This window comes from Mesocricetus auratus, unplaced genomic scaffold (assembly GCF_017639785.1).
Source record: "Mesocricetus auratus isolate SY011 unplaced genomic scaffold, BCM_Maur_2.0 Super-Scaffold_100007, whole genome shotgun sequence".
In the NCBI taxonomy this organism is placed as follows: Eukaryota; Metazoa; Chordata; class Mammalia; order Rodentia; family Cricetidae; genus Mesocricetus; species Mesocricetus auratus.
This window is the reverse complement of record NW_024429191.1, coordinates 20,555,901-20,581,103: the sequence shown is the minus strand read 5'-3', so window position 1 is coordinate 20,581,103 and position 25,203 is coordinate 20,555,901. Positions and strand designations below refer to the sequence as shown.

The window sequence follows — 25,203 nt, the reverse complement described above, 5'->3', positions numbered from 1 at the left end:
AGCCGCCAATAGTTTTGTGTCTCTTGTGCTTTAGTGAAGACATGACCTTCCTCATAATAATGAAATAATTCTATTTCTATAGCTCTTCTAGACAGGTATGCAGAGAGTAGAGATTTAGGAAACCTTAGCTATTTTTATATGGGACTTCAGCATGTTTTTATATTAAGGGGAGTAACAATATGCATCTTGGAAATACAGAGCTTTAGAAATGAATATGGTTGTAATTTTAAAGTTCTTACGATAGTAAAAAACTAAAAGAGTGCGTGTGCAACATGTTAGTCACAAGTTCAGGGAGACTCGTTGGTTTATTTAAACAAATAAGAAGAGATGTTTCAGCTGGGAGTTGATAGCACATGTCTTTAATCCCAGCACTCGGGAGGCAGAGACAAGCAGATCTCTGTGAGTTCGAGACCAGCCTGGTCTACAAGAGCTGGTTTCAGGATAGCCTCCAAAACCACAGATTCTGTCTCAAAAACCAAAAACAAAAAAAGAGAAGAGATGTTTCTATTAATTACCTTTGTTCTTTGACCTTTTCATGCATATACATAATGCATTTTGATTGTTGTATTTCTCACCATCTCTCACTTCCTTTTTTCCCTGTTCACTTACCACTAATTTCTTTCTCACATCCATGTCCATTTGCATTGTTTGTATCCTCTGGGGTGTGGCCAGGTCCCAGTGTGTGATAGGATTGGAACTATCATTGGAATCACCAGTTGGTATCAACCAGAAATAATGGCTCCCCTTCCCCAGTAGTTTGTCAGTAGCTAATAGTTCAGAAAAAAAAGGAATAGGATCTTGTGAGTCTCTCCTCATCCATGTCCAGTCTTGAAAGGACCCATTCTTTTCTGGCCCAAATCAGAAAGCCACGGCCGCTCTGACTTTGTGGTCATATTGGCTGGGTTCCGCCTAAAGGATTAGATTCTGCTGCCCTACTCCCTATCTTCCAGCTACTGTTTCTCTGAGCACTATTTTGCAGTGGTCCCCCAGACTTAGAAGGTGCAGTATGAATGACTAAGGCTTATTTCTTTGGATGCAGGGTCTCACTCTCTATAGCCTATGCTGGCTGCCAAAATGGGGAAATCCCCATGTGGATGGGGAAAATTTGAGATGAGACAAATACAAAGCTTCTGCCATGAGTCTAAATATCTCAAACATCCTAAATGTTAATCGTGAGATACCACACCAACACCAAGGCAGGCTCTGCTCTGCACACATCAGTTTGTAGTGGTAACTCTAGTTAGAAATGGGTGAAGTGGAGGCAGCTTTTACTGTAGTTCATAGGAAACAACACACACTGTCGCCTTTATTTCAAAAGAAAGCTCATGCATAGCTGTGGAGGTAGGATAAAGGATTCCTTTATTTGTATTAAAAAGAAACAATCAGCTTGTTGATTTGAACAGAGCTTCTGAGTTACAAAACATTTAGAAAGCTTTGTTTAAATGTTCAATTTACATCCTGTAGGAAAGCCCTTCAAATATATGGCTTCCAGAAGGCAGTGGTGGGAGCAGCAGTAAATACCCAACCCTGTAGCACCTTAAGATCTGCACACAAATCCTCAAGTGAGAAACTTCCCTCCTGAGTTTGGTGTTTACAAAAAATGCTTTGTGCTCTAAATCATAGACTGTTCAGCCTGAATTGTGTCGCTTGTGGAAGCAAATGCAGACAATGACAGATATCTCCCTTGCCTTTCAGTCAGGCAAAGCCCACCAAAACAAACTAACAAACAAAACCCTAAACAGAAGTAAAAGCCAACACCAAACAGCAATCCCCCCACCACAAAACTCTACAAAGCCCCCAAACCAAGTCATAAAACAAAACCAAAGCAAATAAATATAAAAGCATTTTAAAAAAAAGGAAACTTCAACCCCCCCTCCCCAAATCACAAACTCAAATCTTCACCAGGCATATTTTACTTCTTAAAAAGCCAGCTTTAATTTGTATGCTTTAATGTTCATCATATACATTCAAGAATACAGATTAAGCCTTCAAACTGGGGATCTTAAATACTTATCTCCTTCATAACATTTTCATAGCCTCAAACCTAGATTATTATCATTTGACATAATGCTAGAGATGGAACCCAGGGCCCCATGCATGCTAGCTAAGCTCTCTGCCATTAATCTTTGCCCCTGGCCCTGACTCTTATGTTTAACTGAAGAGAGATTACTGTATAAAGTAGCCAGCATTTATGAAGTGATTACCATGCTCTAGCTTTTGACCCCCTTTTAACTCTCAGAACAATGGGGTGACTTACCAATAGTCTGCAGCCAGAGCACAAAAGTGAAGTGGAAAGGGGCATCCGATGGGGATAAAGGAGATGACAGTTGAGCCCAGAAGCGAGGCAGTTTGGCTTCCTCTGTCCTGCTGACCCAGGTGTCTTTGTGGAGAATTAGCTGGGATAAGGCTGTCTACCAAATTGTTCCCACTCTACCATATGAGAATGTCAGCGTTGGAAGAAAAGGCAGGTTGATAGTACAAGGCACATCTTGGTTAGGTCTGTGGAAACCTGTACAATTCCTGAGACTTCAACTTTTTGCCTCCTTATTAGTTAATTATCGACTCAAGTATAGTTCCTTGGGCTGTCTCCTACTTCAGTGATTTGACAGTGTGACCTAACTTCCTCTCTTTGACATCAATAAAAACTGTAGCAGCTACTATTTATTTGTGGGATCTCACATAGCACGCCTATCTTCTTAGTGGAAATTACCAATAGCTAGTTATTATTTTAATGTTTATAACTGATTATATAGTTCCCCACAGAAATAAGTTTATTTACATCAACTCATTAATAGCTCGTACATGGGAACTTTCTTGTTTTGGGTAAAACAATTTGTTCTGAAGATGCAAGCTTCTTACTCAACCTTGTATTTCCTTCTGCTAGCCATGGAAGGTGATGAGGTTATATTGACACTGCTTGATAAAACCAAGACAGGAAATGGCAAATCTAACCCCTAACCTCCCTACCCTGAACAATTTTTGTCTAATTTTATGGTTTAAAACCTGTCAAGGAAAACCCCAGGGGTGACATCTTTGGGAATTGCAAAACAATTGTTTCCAAAATGAATTGTTTAGAGGTTGTCAAGCTCCTAGAAATTGTGAATGTAACCTGTAATTGGAATTTTCTTCTTTTTCCTGATGTTGAGAGCAGGTAAATTAAAATCAGATGTTCATTTCTTGTTACTTAAGTTCCTGGTTTACCCATCTTGTCTTCTGAAAAATAGGTATAATTAGATCTCTTGCATAATTTACTCAGTTTTCTATAAAAAGCAGTTCACAGATTAGTGAGAAACTAGAAATGCTGACAGGAAAGACTCCCAATTAGTAAATGATTGATTAATTCGTTGTTGCTGATTGAGTGTTAGTGTCATGTTTCTAGATTATAGGATAGAAATCAGATAATGTGTCCCTGAATGTCTAGCATGTTAAAATCAAGAGGAGCTGGTTCCTCTGCGTCCACTCTATTCACTTTGCGCTCCATTATGTTGTTGTTCCCTTGGGGTGCTGCTCTTGGAAAGGTTACAGGTGGGAATCTAGGTTGGCACATCACTGTGAACCAGTGCCTCTCACTGTGCTGTTTCCAGGGCAATAGTAACAGCACCATTTGATGTACTGGTAGAAATGCTAGTTCCAGTGGTCCAATCCAGACTTATGACTGCAGGAGTCTGTTTTAAGAAATCTTTGAGGGTTTAATACTGTATCCACTTAGAAAGATAACAGTAGTAGGTTCCCCCTTAAGCCTATGACACATGTTGTTAAAGGTTCTTGATCTAATAATAATGCTGATATGGGTCAAGGCTCTAGAACCACTGGTCTAAAGAAGGTAAGTTTATACAATTCCCCAAGGTTCTATTATTTGCAACATTTCACTCCCAGGTAGAGTTGGTAAGTCACAGGGTGTGGACATGTTAACTTTACAGGATAAGTAGATTAATAAACAATTGCCCCAGTTATGATCCTTGCCAGTAGGAAATGGAAGTTTGATTGCTTTTTACCCAATTTTGTTAGGCACTTTTTTGTTGTTGTCGTTTTTTTTTTTTTTTTTTTTGAGACAGGGTTTCACTGTGTAGTCCTGGCTGTCCTAGAACTCGCTCTATAGCCCAGACTGGCCTTGAACTCACAGAGACCCACCTACTTCTACTTCCTGAGTGATGAGATTAAAGGTATGTGCCACCACTGCCAGGCTAATGCTTCATTTTTAAAATAAACCCACTTCACATAAAGTACTATCCAGTTGTAGCATTAAGCTCAGTATCAGCACTGAGGTTGAGCACCACTTCACATACTTTTTTTTGTTTGTTTATTTGTTTGTTTTTCAAGACAGGATTTCTATGGCTTTGAAGGCTGTCCTAGAACTAGCACTTGTAGACCAAGCTGGTCTCAAACTCACAGAGATCTGCCTGTCCCTACCTCCCGAGTGCTGGGATTAAAGGCCTGCCTGGCTACTTCACATAGTTATACCGTATTATCTCATCATATTTGCACCAAAAGTTAATTGCTTATTTTTATCTTATTTAGCTATCTTTTTTTTTTATTCTTAGGAACATTCCTGATACTTAGAAAAAGTTTTGTTTCTTTTATTTAAAATTAAGAGGAAAGACACTATTTTAAAGATTCTTTTATTTATTTTTAGTGTGTGTGTGTGTGTGTGTGTGTGTGTGTATGATGAGTGTAGGTGTACATGCACTCCTAATGCACTCAGAGGTCATAGTACATCTTTTAAGAGTCTATTCTCTCCTTCCATCTTTATATCCAGGGATCGAATTCAGGCCATCAGGTTTGCATAGCAAGTGCTTTTACCTCCTGAGCCATCTCAGTGGCCCTGCTTTATGTTTCTGATATCATTTTAGCAATTGCAATTTCATTATAACTATTTGTAATGTATTACAGAAATAAGTTCATAATTTTAATCCATGTCTTCCCATTTGTGAATTTGTTTGCATAGAGTCTTTGAAAAGTTCTTTATCTGGGAAACAGATGTTTTATTAGTATATGTTTAAGGTTTTGTCTTCAATATTTAAGTTTTTCATCTATATGAAAATTACTCATGTATGCAGCTATCTAAGTAGGCAATGAATAACATAAATGCAACATGTGTATTTAATTGAGGTTTTTTCTTGCAGAATAAAACAGCCACTTAAATAGTACAGTGCAGGTTTTGACAAATGTGTTCATACACAAACCCGCCACAGTCTAGCTGTGGATGTTTTAATCTCTTTCTTTTTATTTTGTTTTATTTTTTTCTCTTCCTTTTTTATTTAAGTTAGAAACAAGTTTATATCATATGTCAATCCCAGTTCCTTCTCCCTGCCCTCCTCCCCATCCCTCCCTACCAGCCCTCCCCCCCTCCATCTACATTCCGATCCCCAGGGAGGGTATAAAGTCCTCTATGATGGATCTCCAGAGTCTGTCTTGTCATCCAGGGTAGGAACTAGGCCCTCATTCAAGAGTCCAAGCTGAGAGATCATCCCTCATTGAGGAATGGGCACTCAAAATCTATTTGTACGCCAGGGATAAATACTACCCAAGGCCCATAGATTACCTAGGCCTCTTCACTGACACAAACATTCAGGGGGTCTGGGTCAGTCCCATGCTTTCCACACAGCCACCAATATGGGGTTCAATGAACACATCTTAAAAATAACATTCTATAACAAATCCCAACCTATTCTTGCCTTGTCCTATTTTCTTAAAAATATATTCTTAAAATATTTTCTTAAAAATATATTCTTGTCCTATTTTCTTAAAAATATATTCTTTTTTGTTATATTTTATTTTTTTATTTTTAAATTTAAATTAGAAACAAGGTTGCTTCACATGTCAATTCTAGGTCCCTCTCCCTTTCCCTCTCCTCCTCCCGTGCCCTGCCACCAACCCCTCCAATATCTCCTCATTTCCCCAGGGAGGGTGAGGCCCTCCATGGGGGTGGCCATAGTCTGTCATTTCATCCAGGGCAGGGCCTAGACCCTCCCCCAAGAGTTCAGGGTGAGAGTGCATCTCTCATTGTTGGATGGGTGCCCGAAGTCCATTTGTATACCTGGGATAAATACTGATCTACTACCCAAGGCTCAATAGATTACCTAGGCCTCCTCACTGACACCCACATTCAGGGGATCTTGATCAGTCCCATACTGGATTCCTAGCCATCAGTCTGGGATTCAAGAGCTAACCCCTGTTAGGTCAGCTGTTTCTGGGGGTTAAACCAGCCCAGTCTTAACCCCTTTGCTCATCAATCCTCCCTCTCTGTCACTGGATTTCTTGAGTTTAGCTCAGTGGTTAGCTGTGGGAGTCTGCCTCTTCTTCCATCATCCATTGAATGAAGGTTCTGTTTTCCAGACTCTTTGGCCATGGGATTGTAGGCTGGCACTCCCCAGATCTATGTCTAAAATCCATATATGAGAGAGTACATGCCATGTTTCTCTTTTTGTGACTGGGTTACCTCAAAAATATATTCTTAATAATAAAATTTCAAATGTGTGGTTTTTGAAATTTTGTTGATTTGTTCTTCATCTAAAGTAGATATTTAGTTGACCACACTGTGGTTGGTGCACAAAGTTATTTTTTTTAAATCTATGCTTCATCTTTTCCTACTGAAAAAGTATAACTCCAAGGAAGGTAATTGAGAAATATAGAAAAGCACGAAGGTTAAACGCAAATGTCCTCCACAGTTTTACTTCCTAGACATAACCATAATGTGCATTTCTGTTTATCAAAATAAAATGAAAATTAAGATAAAAAATCATACAGCTTATTTTTGTGCATTATTCTTTACTATTTTCATTTTTATCTCATTCTTAAGTTGTAGAATATTACTCTAATTAGTCAAAGTTGTGTTACATTTGTTTATGCTGCATTAGTGTAATTATGTAAAGATGTGTTGCTGTTTCACCTTGCCTGCTTAAGGTACCTGATTGGTCTATTAAAAATCTGAATGGCCAATAAATAGGAAGTTGAGGGATAATCAGAGATGGCAGACAGTAAGAATAAGTAGGAGGAGAGAATGGAGATCAACAAGAGGAAAGAATAAGGGAGACATCCGGGGTCAGCCATCCAGCCACCAGGCAGCCAGACAAGAAGTAGGCCATAAAGAATAAAAGAAAGGTAAAAGGCCCTGAGGCAAAATTCAGATGAAGAGAAACAGGTTAATTTAAGTTGTAAGAGCTAGTAGACAAGCCTAAGATAGGGCTGAGCATTCGTAGGTAATAGTAAGTCTCCATGTCATGATTTGAAAGTTGGTTGGTGGCCCAAAGGAAAACCTGCTATACTAACTCTCTTGTTACAACAAACAAATAGAATGCTCTAAACCATTACTAAAACTTTTGTGTTTGTTGCTGAATTATAAGGTTAAAAGTCCAATAAAAGTTACTTATATTATTGAGCTTATGCATTTCAAAGCTTATTTTTAAAATACAAATGAAGGCAAACATGCCCATAATTAAATATGCATAATTATAATAACGATTAAGAAAATGTTATAAATATTTGAGGATTTTAACATAACTTGAACTGAGAACAATGTTTGGTTTTTTTTTAATGTCCAATTCAAGGACAGGAATTGTACTAATATTTGGATTTCCAACATAACTTTTAGGGGAATCCTAGAGTGCGGTTAATAGTGCAAATAGAATTCATGTATTTTTATGTAACTTGGACAGATTTTATATTTTCATCCTGAAGGTAGAACTTTCAAATTCATTTCTTAATATTTAAATTCTCTTGTTAAGAGCAGAGACAAAAAGACTTAGAAATGTCTAATCTCTTAGGGTTTAAAAATACAAGCAACTATTGTATTGTTAGATTTATTACTTTTCTAGATTACAATCAATGGGATTTTTGCAATTAATGACAAAATTGTGTATAATGGCCTTATGGTATTAATAGTCTTAGGAAGCCATCTGTAGCAGTTTCATTTCTCCATATAATTGCGTAGAGTAGTACATGTTTTCCAAGGAAAAAAAATCTCTAGACAAACTATGCCTCATTTTACTTCTATTTTAAGAATATGTGCTCACTGAATCTGAGAGTTTTGAGTCATTTTTCTTCAGGGATTTGGGAGTTTTCACAAAGAACAGACATAATAAAATAAAGTTTGGACAGGCTGCATATTGAGGAGGGGAGGCAGCATCCATCCATGACAATTCAGTGTTTTGGTGATTTCTTTGGTGAGAGTGGACAGGGGGAGGCACGCATCCTAGAATTAATGTGTAACTTTATCTTTAGACTGTTTTACCACTGAGAATGGACTGGGCAATATGGACTCTGTCAACTGACATTTAGTTACATGACCCATATGGCTATTTCCCTCTTGGTGAATGTGCACCAATAGAGGAACCCAGAGTCCATTATGCTTTTCCTACTGTGGATGCCTGGTGCCAGAGCTCAGAGCGTGGTGTCACATATCTCATGGTGATTTCCTCATTTTCTTAATATCCTTTTGATTTCTTTTAGGATGATTTTCTTCCTTTATGTCCAATGCCAGCAATCACTATAGTCTGACTTTTTAATTCAGCTCAGAATATGTTTTTTCAATCATGTGCTCGAATATTTAGGGCATGCCCTTAGCAAACATACCACTAATTTTCAGTCTTTAGTTTGTATGAAGTTCATGATTCTCAAAAACACAGTCAATTTCCCCAGTCAATGTAAACACATTAGTTCATGTTTTCATGAACATGCCTTGCATTTACTTTCCAATTCCGTCAGTGATAGGAACTTTGGCGGCCTCTGGAATCTTGGGATGGGACACCGTGCATCAGCCACAGTCTTTACAGCAGTCTCTTTGGGATGATTGTGGGTTCTAAGTAGCACTTAGTCCTCAGGAGTTCAGTAATTGGTGCTCTTGAAATTTTAACTCTGAAATCATATACACATCAGGAGTATATGGACTGAGCAGGTTGTGTTTGTATACTTAGAAATATATATCATAACAATTAAAGAAAATTTGATAGACTTACTCATTTTACTTATAAGATAGGTCCCTTGGTTTTACTATGAATATTAGTAGGTATTCTTTGAATATTATTATGTTTAATTGTCTGATAATCTTAAATATTGTGAATTGGTTCCCTGAACCTGCTAGTCATATTTAGGGCTTATCATATCTGATAATGATTGCAGAGTGATCAGTAAGGAATCTACGGTGATTTTTGCCTCTGTCATAGTAGTGCGGTGATGAGTTTTAGCAATTGGCTGTTGGATCTGGGAGCAGCATCCAGACTTGATGTGCGCCATTTTTCTCTGGTGTAAATACTGACACCATATATGTGAAGAAGGTCTCTAGTATGAATCTGTGTCAGAGTAAGTTGCTGTTCTAAATGACCACTGGCCTCTCAACTTCTTTCTCATTTTGGTTAGGCTCTATTTTCTTGTACTTAATATGTTCATCTTATATGCAGTTGTATTTTGTAGCTCCAAAACTTCTTTTTTTATAGATGCTCCCCTACCCCAAGCTGGGGTTGGTCTTGAATATTCAATCTTCTTTCCTCAGCCTCCAAAGGACTGGAATCACAGGTCTCAGCCATTTGCTATGGATGTTTCTAAAGATTTCTCAGGCTTTCCCCTCCGTTCTTTATGCCTTCAGTTCCTCTCTGTTCTTTAAACATGTTAAGCATTCTTTATTAATTTGCATTCTAAATCCTTTAATTCTAGTTTTTTTTCTCTGTAAGGAAATGCTTTTATTTAAGCCTTATCGTAATTGAATCTATTTGTTTCTCTCTTTATTCCTGTTTGTAGACAAGGGAAACAGGTACTGGAAAGGTAAATAAATAATTAAGTCAAAATTTAATGTCTGGGCTGGGTTTTTATTTTCTTTTTTGGTGCTTGCGTATATGTACATACATATAATAGAAGTGTGGAAGTCAGGGGACAATCTTGGGTGTCAATCTTTGTCTTCTAAGTTGTTTGAAACAAGGTCTTTTGCTTATTACTGCATATGCCAGACAAGCTAATCTGTAGGATACCTAGCAATTCTTTTGTCTCTACCTTCTCTTTCACCATGGGACTGCTGGGGTTATGCATATGAGCCTATACGTCTGCCTTTATGTAGTTTCTGAGGATCTAAACTCAGGTCTTCATGGTTTGTGGCGAACGCTTTATCCAGTGAGCCATCTATATTTTCATCCATCCATCCATTCATCCATCCATCCATCCATCCATATATCTATCATATCATCTATCTGTCATCTATCAGTCTATCATATCATGTATCTATCTATCTATCTATCTATCTATCTATCTATCTATCTATCTATCTATCATCTCCTGTAACTTATTTATATCATCTATCATCTGTTTCTCTATTATCTATCTACCTACCTATCTAGGTTCTGTTCCTCTCTAATACTTTTCTTTGTTTTCTTTCTGTAGTGCTTCATAAGTCACATGTCCAAATCTACCTCTTATCCAGTTGAAATTTTATTTCATGCTCATTTTTCAGTGTTTAAACTTCTTTGTTCCCAAAATTGGAAAGAAATGTTTACTTCAGTGATATTTATCTCTGCTTTTATCCCTTTTAGGGACTTAATTTCTGGAGGGTGGATGATGTCATAGTCCTTACCCATAGCAAACAGCACAGTCGACTGAATAAGCAGAGGAATGTGCCAGTCTGCAATCAGTGTGGGTGTGACATCTTGAATTCTGTGCTCTGTGGTTTTGGTTCCTTATCTATAATGTGAAGATGGCCACCTGAGTCATAGAGCTGGGACACAGAAATTCAGTAGCTCAGGTGTATCAGCTGGCAGGAAAGTGGTTCCCACCTCAGGTTGCCTTTGGTCCTACTCCCTCTATCGCACATGTAAGATACACATTTGTGTGTGTGTGTGAGTGTGTGTCTGTGTGTGTGTGTCTGTGTATGATCCCATTAAGAAAAAGCTGAAGAAAAGTGAATGAATTTCCCATGAATGAATTTCCCTTGGACCTCTCCTTGACTGACTCTATAGTGTCCAGCTGTTGTCATGCCAGGATGAGATTTTCCGGAGGTTCCCCTCCACCTTTCAGATAGAAATGACCAGTCTCACAGGGTATTTTGCCACTCTAATTGGTTCAAGAGATAAACTAATCCTTTCTATTGAATTAGTTGTCTAATGTTCCTTTCTCCCAGGGCAAGAAAGTCTTTATCCATCTCCATGCAGAGGTGCCTCTAAATAATGAATCCTTTGTGGGAGCTTCTTGTGAGGTTTAAAGGTATTTAAGTGGGGGTGGGTATTTTGTAAAAACTTCCTTTAAAGCAGCAGGGTTTCCTCACATATATCACCAATTTTATTTCCATTTTTCCTTCCTGCCCCTGTGGAAGTTTGCCAGTTTGTCATTTGACTAACTGGAGTTGGAAGTGGGCTTCTGAGATCAATTTCAACTTAGAAATGAATTCCTTTTGTCCTTGTGGGTGTCCTATGGAGCCACAGAGGTCACTGTGGATCATACCACACCTGGATATATAGGTTTGTTTTCCTACTTGTATCATAGAATCAGGGGGCTCTTTGGAGCAGACAGCTCTTGATACAAACTCAGGGTTCTCCATGGCACTCCTACTCCAGTATTCCTATGTTCATTTAGAAATGGGAATTGTTTCTTTTTAGAACACATCTGGACTCCAAAACCAAGTATTCAAAGTTATTTAAACACATAGTCTCTAAAGACCTAGTTGTATTCACTAGTTAATTTTCTGATACTCTCTTTATTTGACATTAATATAAGGAACAGCTTGCTACAATACCTTGGAAAAGGACACAACAAGGATTCTTTTGATACTGTGTAAAACTCATACAATGCCAACTCTCTGAGAATATAATCAAATGAAGTAATCTGTTATACAAAGCAAAGTAGGACTGTGTCTGTAATTAGTATGAACACACCAAACAAAACAAGACTAATTACTGGAGTGGGAAAAAGCAGAATGAATTTTGTGAAAAACAGGCTATCTTTCTCACTAGGCGGGTTTCTTTTTGTGTAGTTCTTCAACTCTGGAGAATAGGAATTTTCATGACATTAACACAGCTTATTAATGATCATTGTAAGTAACTCCATCCACCTAATTAAATCATCAGCTACAATTGGTAACAGGGGAGAGAATTTAAATGGAGCTGTTCTGACAAAGCAGTTGGCACCACAGTCCTAAATATTTAATACTCCCTGTGGCTGGATTAATGGGAACATTTACTGAGGTGTTTAGCCAGGTCTCTCAAAGGTGACTGGCAGACATTATTTATGCCTTTTAAAAAATAAACCAAATTATAAATATTTTTGCATAAAATCTGCCACTGAGTATGATATAGACAAAGAAATTATAATTAAAACCTTTTATTTTTTACTCCATTTATGAGCCAGTGGGGCTTCTGAAGAAAAATGGAATTACTTCAAGAATTTTATTAGAACTAGAAAGTAGGAAATAAATAAATATATATCTTTCTATGTGTTTAGTCACTTTAAAACAGTTGAAAAATCTCAAAAGAGGCATAATAAATATTGTGCCATTCAGAACTCCTTTCCGGTGCATACTAGATAAGATGACTGCAGGAGATACTGAGGGTTCAGGTAACAAGACAGACTGGTCCCTGTGGTGTTACATCATGGCACATCCAATATTAAACAATAATTACAAGTGCAACAGTACAACAAAGATAGGAAGGGGGGAGACAAAATATTTAACCTGGCACTTCAGTAGCCATTGAAGATGGAAAGAAGGCCAAAAGAATTGTTTGAAATGAGCAAGCATTCAAGTAAGCAAGGTAAACTTTTACTTTTTGTTTTAGATCATGTGGAAGTTACAGATTTGTGTTTGGCAAAAATGAACACCCCTGGTGGAACTTTTAAAATCAGCTTTTAAATTTTAGAAGAGTTTCAGATAGTATAGACCTAAGATTTACACCCTTAGTTTTTACCTCAGGTCCTATTCTTTCTTTCTCAGTATGCCTTCTGTGATTCCATGCCCTATGTAGTTGTCAGGGCTCTTTACACTCCTGTTGTCACATTTCTCAGAATTTTTCATACTTCTCCTGCTGGCGGTGACCTTGACACTTTAGAGGTGGACTGGTAAAGTATTTTGTAGAGTGCCTTTGGTATCTCTCTGATATATTCTCTATGATTAAGAGGTTCTGTGAGGAAGAGTAGAGAAAGTTTTGTCCTCATTACATTAAATCAAGGATGCCTTCCATCAACAAGATTATCTGTGTTGTTACAAACTTTGATCACTTGGCTTAAATCATCTTCAGTAGTTTCTTCACTGGATAGTTATTTTATATCTCGTTCTTCTGCACTGCATCGAGTAAGGAAGTAATTAAGCTCTGTCTACACAGAAGAATAGAGGAACAAAGCATTAGGAATGAAGATGGAGAGTCTACATAGGTTATTTGAAACCACAAAGACCTTATTTGGAGCATATAAAATTTGTTTGCTTTCTGTTTAATTCAGCTTTACTTTGTTGTTCAAATGGTTTCCCCCTTGGCCATTTGGAGTTTGCTCAGTTGACTCCTTTCTCCCTCCGGCACACCCGCTGTCATTCTCTGTTTGCGTTGCTTCTTTGCTTTCTGGCACTGTAAGACATTTCAGAGTCATCTTGTGCATTCCCAGCCCCAGTCCTAGAATCAGCATTTCTCTAGGATCTGCTTCTTCTTATTAAAGAATAATAAACAAAAAGGTCTCGCTTTTACTGGCTTCTTGCTACATGGGCGTCATTGGTTCTAGGCCTTCCCAGCATACAGAGAAAGGGGAATACACATGTGTTCAGCAAGCATTTAGTACCCAACCCATAAATACTGGTCCATGTGTCCATGTCAAACTAAGCATAGGTTATTACTGATGACTCCAACTCTAGTCCATTACCACATGATCATTCCAGTTGTTTCTCCATGTTTGTAAACTACTACTCCAACAGTGTAAAACCTGGCTTCTGCCATCTGTTATCCATTTACTTAATTGCCCAATTCCAGTATATACAATGAGCTGTTTCACAATTATCCCAGCTGTTACCCCTATCCAGTTTTCTGGTCCAGAGGACATACATTCGATAGTGGCCAGAGTAGAATCTCTAACTGCCTGCTTTTCTTCTTTGTCTGTCCATATTCACCTATCTACCTCCCACATAATCCATTTCTCATTTATATAGCCACTGAATATACTTTTAGTATATATATTTTATATTAAATATATTCCAATATATTTACAGCTAAGAGACACATAGCTTTTATACCAGAGTTGCTAGTGATAGACTTCAGTAGATGAACCAGTACTTCTCATTATGATAGACTTTTAACCAGCACACCATTTTTAAGTTGACTGAACATTTCTATTGCTCCTGAACAATGTACTGGGTTTATTATTAGTATTATTGGTATTCCTAAGCCTTTTAGGAAGCTCTCTATTCTTTATTGTACTCATGAGCATCTAGTCTCAACATTTGAATTTTGTACAAAATAAGAGATATTTGTGTTTCTGAACTGGGATGACATTTTTCACCTATGTACACTAATTGTTATGTGAACTAATGAACATGTCTAGTAAAAATCAGGACTGATGTTGAAAACCTAGAAACTTTCAAGAGTATAAAGATTGCTGTTGAGTTAGCGTGAGCAAGATGATTGTAAAATATTGGGTTCATGCTTTAAAAATAAGATGGGTTTTAGACCTACAATGTTTTTTTTACGTGTATTTAAGTTTTCATACAATTTTTAAGAAACAAATGTAGGGAAACCAAGGTGACAGACTTATGTATAGGGACAAATGAAGAAAAGACAGTGTGCAAATTCAATTGGTGGTATACTCATGACAGATCGAAGGCATTGGACTCTTACTAAGATTCAAAATTTGCTGAAGAATAATCCTTCTGTATACCGTGAATATGTATTTTCTCATTGGATAATAAAAAGTTGAAAGCTGGTAGCCAGATAAGAAGTATAGGTGGGACAGCCAGACACAGAGAGAATGCTGGGATAAAGAGGGGGAGAAGTCAGAAGAGTTGAAAGCCAGCCAGAGAACGAGTCAGACACACAAAATGGGATAGTGGTAAAAGCCACAAGCCTCATGGCAGCACATAGATTAATAGAAATGGGATAGGTTGTAAGAGTTAGTCAGTAACAAGCTTGAGTTATTGGCTGAGCATTTACAATTAATATAAGTCTCAGTGTGATTATTTGAGAGTGGCTGTGGAACAGAAAAAGTCTACCTACAGTCTCCCACTTTGGAGGCTGGAGAGATGGCTCTGCAGTGACAGCACTTGGCTGCTCTTGAAGATGACCCGGGTTCCACATTATTTCTAAGCACACCTCTAAGAGATCTGGCACCCTCTTCTCTGCTACAAGCATCAGGCCAGCAAGAGGCACATGTGCATATATTTAGGCAAACACTCATACACATAAAAAGAAATCTCTAAAAAATAAGCCCTCCCACTTTGGCTGTTTGTAATTTACCAACAATTTATCCCAGTGACTTTGAGAAAAGAATTTCTACTATAGTTTTGTCCTTGAGTACTGTAGTGAATTCAATATACTTCCATGGTTTAGTTTGACAATCTAGTCATAGCTAACAATTTGGCTTCAAAAACTTAAAGAACCAGTGGTGAAAGTTAGTGTCAGCTCCCATGACGACATTCAAATATACTGGATATGATGAAAATTGGCTCCCACCTCTCTCTTCTCTGTCCCCAGGAAACAGAGATGCTGTGTCTGGTACAGTGCACTTCATAGATGATGAGGATTGAGCCATGGATAGTGTTGCTTCTAATTTTCTTATTGCAAGGTCACCTTTACCTAAGCATGCTTCTCAAACAAAGTCACTAGTTTGCTTAAAGTTTATTGTGGACCAGTGTATTTTATTTTATCACAGGGCTGGTAAATTGGTCAGTGTATTTATTCTGTAGTTTAGGGGTGGTCATGGCTCCTCTTTATCAGATCAGGCAAAGCACTCTCCTCTTTGCTACAGCACACACACACACACACACACACACACACACACACACACACACACACACACTCCTACGAGGATAAAACATAACCCCTCTCTTTTGAGAAAGTAATAGTGTTTTATATGTTTTCTAGAGACCGTTGTGGAGCGTGTTTGCTCCAGACAGTTGTAATGAGTGACAGTGCCTCATTAGGCCAGGGTGAGGACTTTCCAGTAAGTCTTTTTAGAAATTTCTTCCTTTCATGGTATCCGAAGGGTTACCCTAAACTGAAAGGAACAAATAATGGACTTGAGTTTCTCAGGAGAAATTTCTAAGGAGACTTGTTGTCTCTTTATGGGAGGATGGAGACAAGAAACCGGTTTTAATACGGGAGGAAGGATTAAAGGACAGCACACACTCTGCTTCCCAGACGGCAAGCGACCCAGCCTTATTGTGTGAGGGGCAATGCCACTTGTCAAGTTTTACTCTGCCCAGCTTCTAGCTAGTATGGAGAGAACCTAGGATGGGTTTCATAGGACCAAAGATTGCATTAAAAATGTCCCTCTTCACCCTTAACTTTCAGAAACTTTCCAGTAAAGCAGTAGCTCAAGTGTGTTGTGGGAATTCAATCCAGCTTGGCTAAGTGGGTGTGATCTTCTCTGAGGGTATGTGACCCAAATACCCAAATAAAGGGCTAGGGCTGAGTGAAGGAAGCTCTCTTGGGTGTAGGCAAGCTGGCAGTGAGCCACAGGAACATGAGTGGCTGGCAGTTTGATTCTCATCTCCTTTTGGCGGTGGAAACCGTGAAGGTGTATGGACTGGATCCGTAGTGGCATCTGTATTGTGAGTGTGCTTTATTAACTGGCACCTGTTAATACATCTGACTTCGTTACAGAGATCCCTCCCTCTTCACAAGCGGTTCCTGTGGCAGTGTGTCCGGCATTTTATCGCCACTCCTTTCCTGCGGCTATCAGAGGTAGTGGACTGATGCATGGTCTCTGCCATCTTAAGCATGTCTTGCTTCCTCTTGATCACAGGACCCCTGATAGGAAAAGCCTTCAGTAGCTGGTATGACATCTTTGACCTGAGCATATGCTGTTTCTTATTCTCAGCACTCTGCACTCGTCCACTCCGTAGTCTGGAAGTGATGAAGTTGGTCAGAGATCTGCTAGAAATGGTCCCTTTGAGGAAGGCCACTAACTGGATTGCAGGCATACAGTTTTTCTGTAATCTGGTGGAAGATCCTGTGTTAGGTTCAGTGGTGCCTTGATCTGCACCATCACCACCATCACCACCACCACCACCACCACCACCATCAGCACCAACAGCACCACCATCACCACCGGCATCAGTACGACCACCAGCAGCAGCACCACCACCACCACACCACCACCACCACCAGCAGCACTGAACTTCTCAAATGGTTTCCTTTGCACAGTTTCCAGAGTCTGGGCCGTGAGTGATCTGGCCAGGACTTTGTTTCTTCCTTTCAACATCACATTGATGAATTTGCTGATGGCAGGATCTACAAACTCAGAGTTTGTGTCAGTCACTGGGGCAGCTTCTATGATCCGGGTTTTCTTGAGTTCTTGGTCATCTTTCTGTTCAGAGAGTTCCATCACAGGCTTGTGGTAATATTATTTTTTTTGTCAACCAAGAGATCCCTGAATTTAGGATCATAGTAACCATATCTCACCTGGGCGAGCCATGTAAGCCTCCAGACAGCATGCTTCACTGAGGGGAGAGTCCAGACCAGTGCCAACATCTTGCTGCTTGAAGTGCAGGGTCAGGTATTTGGACTGCCTACTGAGAACATGGCAGAGGAAGAATCAAGATAAAACACCGAGAATCCCAGTATCTGAAACAATCACAGGATAAGACCTTTATAAAGCAACACCCTTTGAATCATTTGGGAAACATCTGCAATCCATATACTGTAGTCTGTATGAAATATAATCTAACATAAGGAAAACCCATTGGCAGTGGGATAAAAGAACTAAAATATTTGTTCAATTATGTCATGTCTAACATGTGACCTCATAGAAGTTACTAACTTTTCTTAACCTCAGTTTCTATTTGAGCTTTGTAGCCTATCAAATGTTTTGAAAGATGTATTTTCATGACATATATGGAAGAAGTTTTGTATGACTTATCCCACTTATAATTGTTTTGGGTTTTTTGAGACAGGGTTTCTGCTGATCTTGAACTCACAGATATCCGTCTTCCTCTGCCTCCCAAGTGCTGGGATTAAAGGCATGTGCCACCAACGCCCAGATAAAACAATTTATCTTTTTGTTTGTTTGTTTGCTTTTGGAGACAGGGTTTCTCTGTGGCTTTGGAGGCTCTCCTGGAACTGGCTCCTGTAGACCAGGCTTGGTCTCGAACTCACAGATATCTGTCTGCCTCTGCCGCTCAAGTTCTGGGATTAAAGGCATGCACCACCAATGCCAGGCTCACTTATAATTTTTTAAACACAATTCTTTATTGATTTTTTCTGGAATTTCACATCATCATATCCCAATCCCACTTACTTCCCAGTCCGTTCATACATGCTCCTCACCCCTGCAACATGCCCCCAAATTAATTAAAAACAAAACAACCATAAAAAACCCCACTTCGTTTCTTAATCTTTCCAACACCTCTCATTCATCCTAGTGGCATCAGGAGCTCCGGTGTGTCACACACACAGTGTGCCCCTTTTATACAATCTTCTCCATCCTGTCTGGTTCAAGGCCTCTGGCTCCTGGTACACCATCATCACATCATCATGGGGATGGGTCATCATCGAAACTCCTCTCAGATATCCTGGAGATTTTGTAGTCATTGTTCTGCAGGGCCAGTCCCTTTGTGCACTCCTACAGGTCAAAGATGGGACAGCTGTTAGGGTGCGTTAACTCAAGGCCCAGGAAGAGGGTCTGGATTGTAGTTGAGTTGATCAGACCCGCTATTAGGATCACCCTCTTCTGTGATGGGCAGAGCCAGCTCTCCTAAGCCCATGCCATCAGGGTCAGCCCTACGATGCCTATGGCGCATGGTTGGGTCATCTCTCCCGAGTGCTAGTGTCAGTTTTCCCATGGGGTTGGTGGTGGTGCCAGCTTTCTTGCTATAGTGACCAGTGAGGGGCAGGGTCAGCTGTTCCCTGGGCCTGTGAGGGACAGGGCTAGCTGAGCACGGTTCTTGGATTTCAACGTGTACTGTTTCTATGACTCTCTGTGACAACACAAGTCCTGGACATCAGCTCAGAGGTTTATAAATAATTCTTTTTACTCAGGTCAGAAAGTGAAGGGAACTGCTTTTATTTGTTTATCCCAGGGCAGGCTTGGCATTCAACAATCCAGCCATGGCGTTCCTTTTATTCTGGTCACACTGTGATGGAACGCTGCCTAGCTAGACACACAATCACATTGTTAGTTTCCCAGTATGATCATGATCTTTAGCAGAGCAGGCACTTAGTAACAGTTATAGGAAGGCTGTTTGGAGTTGGGAAAAATAGAGGAATTATCAAGAATTTGCATCTATTTCTTAATGACTCCCAAACCCACTTTAGTAGAGTTAAAAATACAGTTATTAGTGTAGGACCTCACTATCTGTCACTACCCTATTTCTAGACAGAGTTACATTCTGGAATATGGGGGATTGGGGCTTCCACACTGATGCTAGCAAGGTACCATTCAATCCATAACAAGGGGGGAATTTCATTCTCTTTAGCTGATTTTCGAATATTCTATACTCTCTTTAAATTTGCCCAAATGAGTATTGTATTTTTGTACCCTTAAGTGTTAAAACACCTTTAACTATCGCTAGCCTCAGACCTCAGTATCAGGTGATAAATACCAATCTCTAAAAGGTACATTAATTTTTAGAGGCCACCCGTGTACCATGAAGAGAACTGGCTCACTGGGCTTTAAGAAGGATGTCCCAGAAGAGCTAAAACTTTTCTAAAAGGGGAGGGCAGTTCAATTGTATCTCACCAGTGTTTCCAGACCCATTAAGTTCTAGGTAACGGACAGGTTTCCGTGACACACAGCTTTGAAAAATATAGTATTTCTTAGTCTTTTCCAAAATGCGTATCACAGCTCTGTTTATTGAGTTGTTGTTTTCTTTGATTTCCATCAAAGAGAATAATTCAAGCAAATATTACCCTCAAATCTCTCTATTTCGCATATGTGTTTTTTTGCTATCCAATTTAGGTATAAAAAGTTATATAATTAAAGAATTTAACAAGAGAATTAAATGAAAGCGTAGCAGCAGAGTCCAAAAGGGCATTGTCATCTTTTTGTTTTGTCAGTGTACACAGCCAAAAGAAGTGCTAATTATCAAACCAACTCCAGGATTATAAGAACAAGGAGAAAGAGAATAGACGGTGTTTCAAGTGGGAGGACGTTTCAGGCTCTCTTGTTTGTAAGATTGCTGGAAATTAAATTTAGAAAGCTTAGAAAAGGTCACTTGCTTGTGAACTTTTGTAGTGAAATAAAAACTTCATTTTTGGTGTGTGTGTGTGTGTGTGTGCATGCATGTCATGGTGCAAGTGTGGGGATCAGAGGAAAACTTGCAATAGTCATTCTCCCTTCTTCGTGGTCCCTGGAGATGAAACTCAGGCTGTTGGGCATGGTGGCAAGTGCCTTTACATAGCAAACCATTTTGCCAACCTAGTTTTTGTAACCTTAACTCTTTTAAAGGTTAAGTACTGGGCATGTGCTACAGTCTGTCTTCCTGTTCAGATACGTGGGTGGCAGTTATTTTTTTTTCTCACTTCCCCTGTGACACAGTAGAAGATTTTTTCATACATTCAGAGTTCTTCAGGATGACAGCTCTGCTGACCATGGCCTGTGAAGGCCTCACATTTTATAGCTGCCCTTGTCTCCATTTGCTTTGGTCTTTGATTTTTCACGCAAATGTAGAATAGTTTGGTGGGTAATGAACATACACCTGGATTCCTGGGCACAATTTTACGAGTGACCTTTATCGCAGAGAGCTCTTTTGCCAAGCACTTCAGGTGTAATATGATGCACCCAGTTGCACCCTGGCTGTGAATGGGTCTCATTTTGGAGTCTGCTATATTAAAACTCTGATAATACTCAATGCTGATTACAATGATATGGTTTACTGTAATTTTGCTAAATGTTTGAGGACCCAAGCCCTGAATGATTGCTATAAGGAGAGGCTATTGTAACATATCTGCAGAAAGTTTTGCCCAAGGCCCTCTATTATTATGAGAAATGCTTATTTTGTTTTATTTTAGTCTCTTCTAGTCACACCTGATCCTAGTAAGGTTCCTTTCCCCATGCTTTTGGCCAGACTGCCATGCTTTACATCATTAACCCTAAACTCTGGGGAATTGATCCCTTGACAGCATCTTTGATATTAGATTAGATCCCTTCCAGGCTGTATTTAATTGACTGTGCTCCTAGCGGGCATGGTGGGCTCTGTTCCCTCTCTCTACTCTGCTTGGCCACTCTTCTTTAGTAGCTGCTTGCAAATGCACTGTGCCTCAATGAGGAAGGATGTGCGGAAGATGAAACAAATGCCTATGATTCCAAATTCACTTTTTTCCTCCTAATAACGTGTCTGCTGCTACACCTGTCAATGAGGCCCTTTATTCTTTCAGAATCTTCTTCTGTCGAAAGAACACAGCTACTTTCCTCTCATGCCCTTCACACTGTACCTTACCTAGTTTGTGAAAAGAAATGATTCGAAAGCAATAGTAATTAAAATACCACTTCTTTTTCCATTACTCAAAAGCATCTGCTTCCATTTCTTAAAAATTTTTGCAAGCTCTAAGTTTTTTAAAATGACTTTGACATTCTGAAGATTTTTTTGTTGATCCTTTTTTTTTCTTGCAGAGATTAAAGGAAATAAACTACCATGTTTTCCCCCAAATAGGAAGTGATGTTTGTTCAATTTCACAAGTTTAAACATGGAGCTATATCACATGAGGAATATAAGCAACTTCTCTGTTAGTCGTCCTTCTCTTCCATCTACAAAAAGTCGACTATTTATTTTGGTCTATGAGCTTTCTAAATATTCTACTTTAATGATAATGTCATTGTCCTAATACTAACAGTGTAAGTTTGGTGAGTGAGACTTAAAACTCATTTTGTTTCCTCCTCTAAGACATTTCAGGAAGCTCTAAGCAAAAACTCCTGAGTCTGGTTTGAACTAGGGGTTTGTACTTAGTTGAGTTATTTAAAGTCTACCCAATGCTGAAATCTGCCTTAAATTCCTTTCCTCTCCCTAACCTGTTTCGGGATGTTGTGGATGTTTTTGATGTCAGGGACTCCAAATGTTTGCTTGGTTTTTCCTTGGACCTTCCAGCTCCTGATGTATCTTCCTGTGAGATGGAAGCTCAGGGTAAGGGCCATAGGTAAGTGGGGTTTGGGGTTTGCTACTTACTACTTGGCTAAGCCTGGTGACATGGCCTCCTCTTCAAAACATGACTGTGGTTAGTGATTTAGGATTCCTGTATTAAATTAAAGCATTCCTGTAACCTTTCTGACACATTATCATTAGAGGAGAGGCACCAAAGAGAAGGACTCTAATCAGGTTATGAACTCCAGATAGTTTGAAACAGCTGAAAAATTTACAAAATTTCAATGTCCTACCCAAGTCTAGAGAACTCCTCTAGGGATTAGAAGGATGGGGTTCTAAAGATCATGCAGCACAGACGCATTCTCAGACTGGCCAGCAGACTAGGTTTAAAATTTTGATTGATGTTAGGACTGTAATAGGTCTTGGCATTAAGTGGTCCAAGGAGGTTGCCACTACCATCCCAAGGGTCATCATGTTGTCCAAGCTTCTCATTGTCCCTCAGTGGAGAAGCTAGTGAGGGAAACAAGAGTGGCAAACCTCACACTCTTCCATGTAAGGCTGCTGTGGCTCTGTGTTGGTGTATCTCATCCCTGTTCCCAGAGGCATTAGCATAGTCTCTGTTCCTGTGCCCAAGAAGCGGCTGCCACCCTGGATAACTTTGCCAAGTCACCTTTGATGCTGTCTCCAAGACCCACATCTACCTGACCCCTGGCCTCTGGAAAGAGGCTGTGTTCACCAAAACTCTTTATCAGGAATTCGTTGACCATCTTGTGACAACCCATACCAGAGTCTCCATTCAGAAGACCCAGGCTCCAACTGCAGCTACTATAGAAAGGCTTTTATACAAGAAAACCAAAGTGAAATACATCTGTTAAACAAAGCAAAACAAAACCCATGCCTTCAGGTGAAATGTCAGTCACATCCACCCAAGGCTCATCATGCTCTGCTGTCAACACTGACGGTGCAAGTAGAGGTGAAAGGAGACTCTGGAGATGAATTTCACTTCTCTTTCCTCCTCTTTTACTTCAAGACACCACATAAATGAGATTTCTCTCACTTTTTTTTCTTGAGTTCTTGAGCTTAAAATCTATTTGATTTTACTAAACTGTTTAGACGAGCTAAGGGAAATAAAAAGAGCTGGAAATGATTGGTATCAAGCCCTTTAGATTATGGTGTGGCTCCTGTCACACCTGGGAACTACTTCTTTGAGCATTTAGATGATGGTCGTACTTAAGGCATGCAGTTTTGGAACATTTTAGGGCATTTTTTTCTTTATTCATGTTCTTTATCCAAATCTTGAATGATCATTGTCATTCTTCTGAAACTGAAAGTTACCACTTGGTTGTTTTAATCTTCCTTGTATTAATCAGTGGTGATGTGGTTAATTCCCTCAAAGTAATCGTATTGAATTTCCTGAACTGTGCAGAAGAAGACTAGTCCATTGACATGTAGTAGTCTTTAGTTAGCTCCCTTACACATATCCTTTTGTTACACTCTACTTCATTTTTTTTTCTTTCATAACAAAAATGCTTGACACAAGCAACCTGAGGGAGGAAGATTCATTTTAGCTTGAAGTAAGGACCACTATGGCAGGGAATCAAGGCAGTAGGGCCATAAAGTACCTGGTTACATCAGCTCACCATTATAAGAAGAGAGCTATGAGCTCATACACACTAGTGTTCATCTTGATTTCTCCACTCTTAATTAGCCTAGGGAATGGTGTCACTCACAGTGAGTAGGTTTTTGCTTTTCAACTAAGTTAATCAAGATACTTTTCCACAAACATATCAAACAGCCCATCTTCCAGGTAGTTTGAGATTATTGACAAGTTGAGAATTAAGACCAACAATCACAATCTTAGTGATTTTTCCTAGTTTCTAATTGTCCATGATGTTGAGAAACCTAAGGTTGATTTTTTTAGGGGCTTTGTTGGAGGATAATTCAATTGGAATTATAGAATTTCATGTTTTAAATCATTTCCCTGATTAATAATACAAAATTCAAGAATAGGCTAAACATCTTTACTCTTGTACGTTTGAACAACTTGGTCATTTATTTAAGTAGATTTATTTTATGCCTATTATTTGCCAAAAATTATATTAACACTGAGAAAAAACAATTTCCCTGCCCCAATGAAGTATTTCTGTCAGTGGTAAAATTAGAAAGTAAATGAAAAAAGAAATAATATAAATCTCACAACTACAAATGTTAACTATAAAGTCATATGGAACTATAAAGTTTATTAACAAACCAGAAATAATATTTGACCACAAACCTGAAAGAAATTAACTAGTCTTTATGTAATAGTCCCATGTTGTTAGAAGTAGAACTTATAATACCAAGATAGTAAAGAATTTACTGTATTCATAGCAGAACCTGGAAGGCCAGGTATGGAATGAGGTGAGTGGGGTCTTTCGTGATTCTGAAGGGGCCGGAGTGATCACTGAAAGTCAGATTGCACATGGCTCTGTAGGCCATGGTGATAATGGGTTTTTAATCCCAAACTTATGGAGGACCATTTACAACTCCTCTTCAGAATTTTTGAGCAGAACTTGAGTAATCACTGTAAATGAAGTTCTTAATTGGTCTAGATAATAAAAATTCAGAATCAGATATAGACATAAATGTTGAGAGATCAGAGATAAGGAGCAAGCCACAGCACACCTGACCTCCTTAGCGTCTCAACAGAGAAGAGAGCAATTTCCTGTTTCTCCCTGCTTATATCCTATTTCTGACCAGCTACCTCACTTCCTGTCTGTCTGTACAGACCGCCAGACCTCTACAATTGGCTAGTGGTAAACTCCATTCTCTGACCCCCAGACAGGCTTTATTTGTGCAAGAAAGACATCATCACAAATTGACATCTCTAGCAATCATTCTAAGGTTCTCATATGTGTTTCTGTTGCTTGTAATGTAAAAAAAATTCCATATTTTTAAATCAAGTTTGCAATGTGGCACAATTATGAATACCTTAGGACAGAGCAGTATCTTCTTTGACACCATTTTTATTACACGGTAATGAA

General features: G+C 39.1%; 1 pseudogene; it reads left to right on the top strand.

Annotated features, from left to right (window-relative positions):
- Positions 1-3,787: 3,787 nt before the first annotated feature.
- On the top strand, positions 3,788-23,055 carry LOC121141085 (annotated as a pseudogene).
- The last annotated feature ends 2,148 nt before the right edge of the window (positions 23,056-25,203 follow it).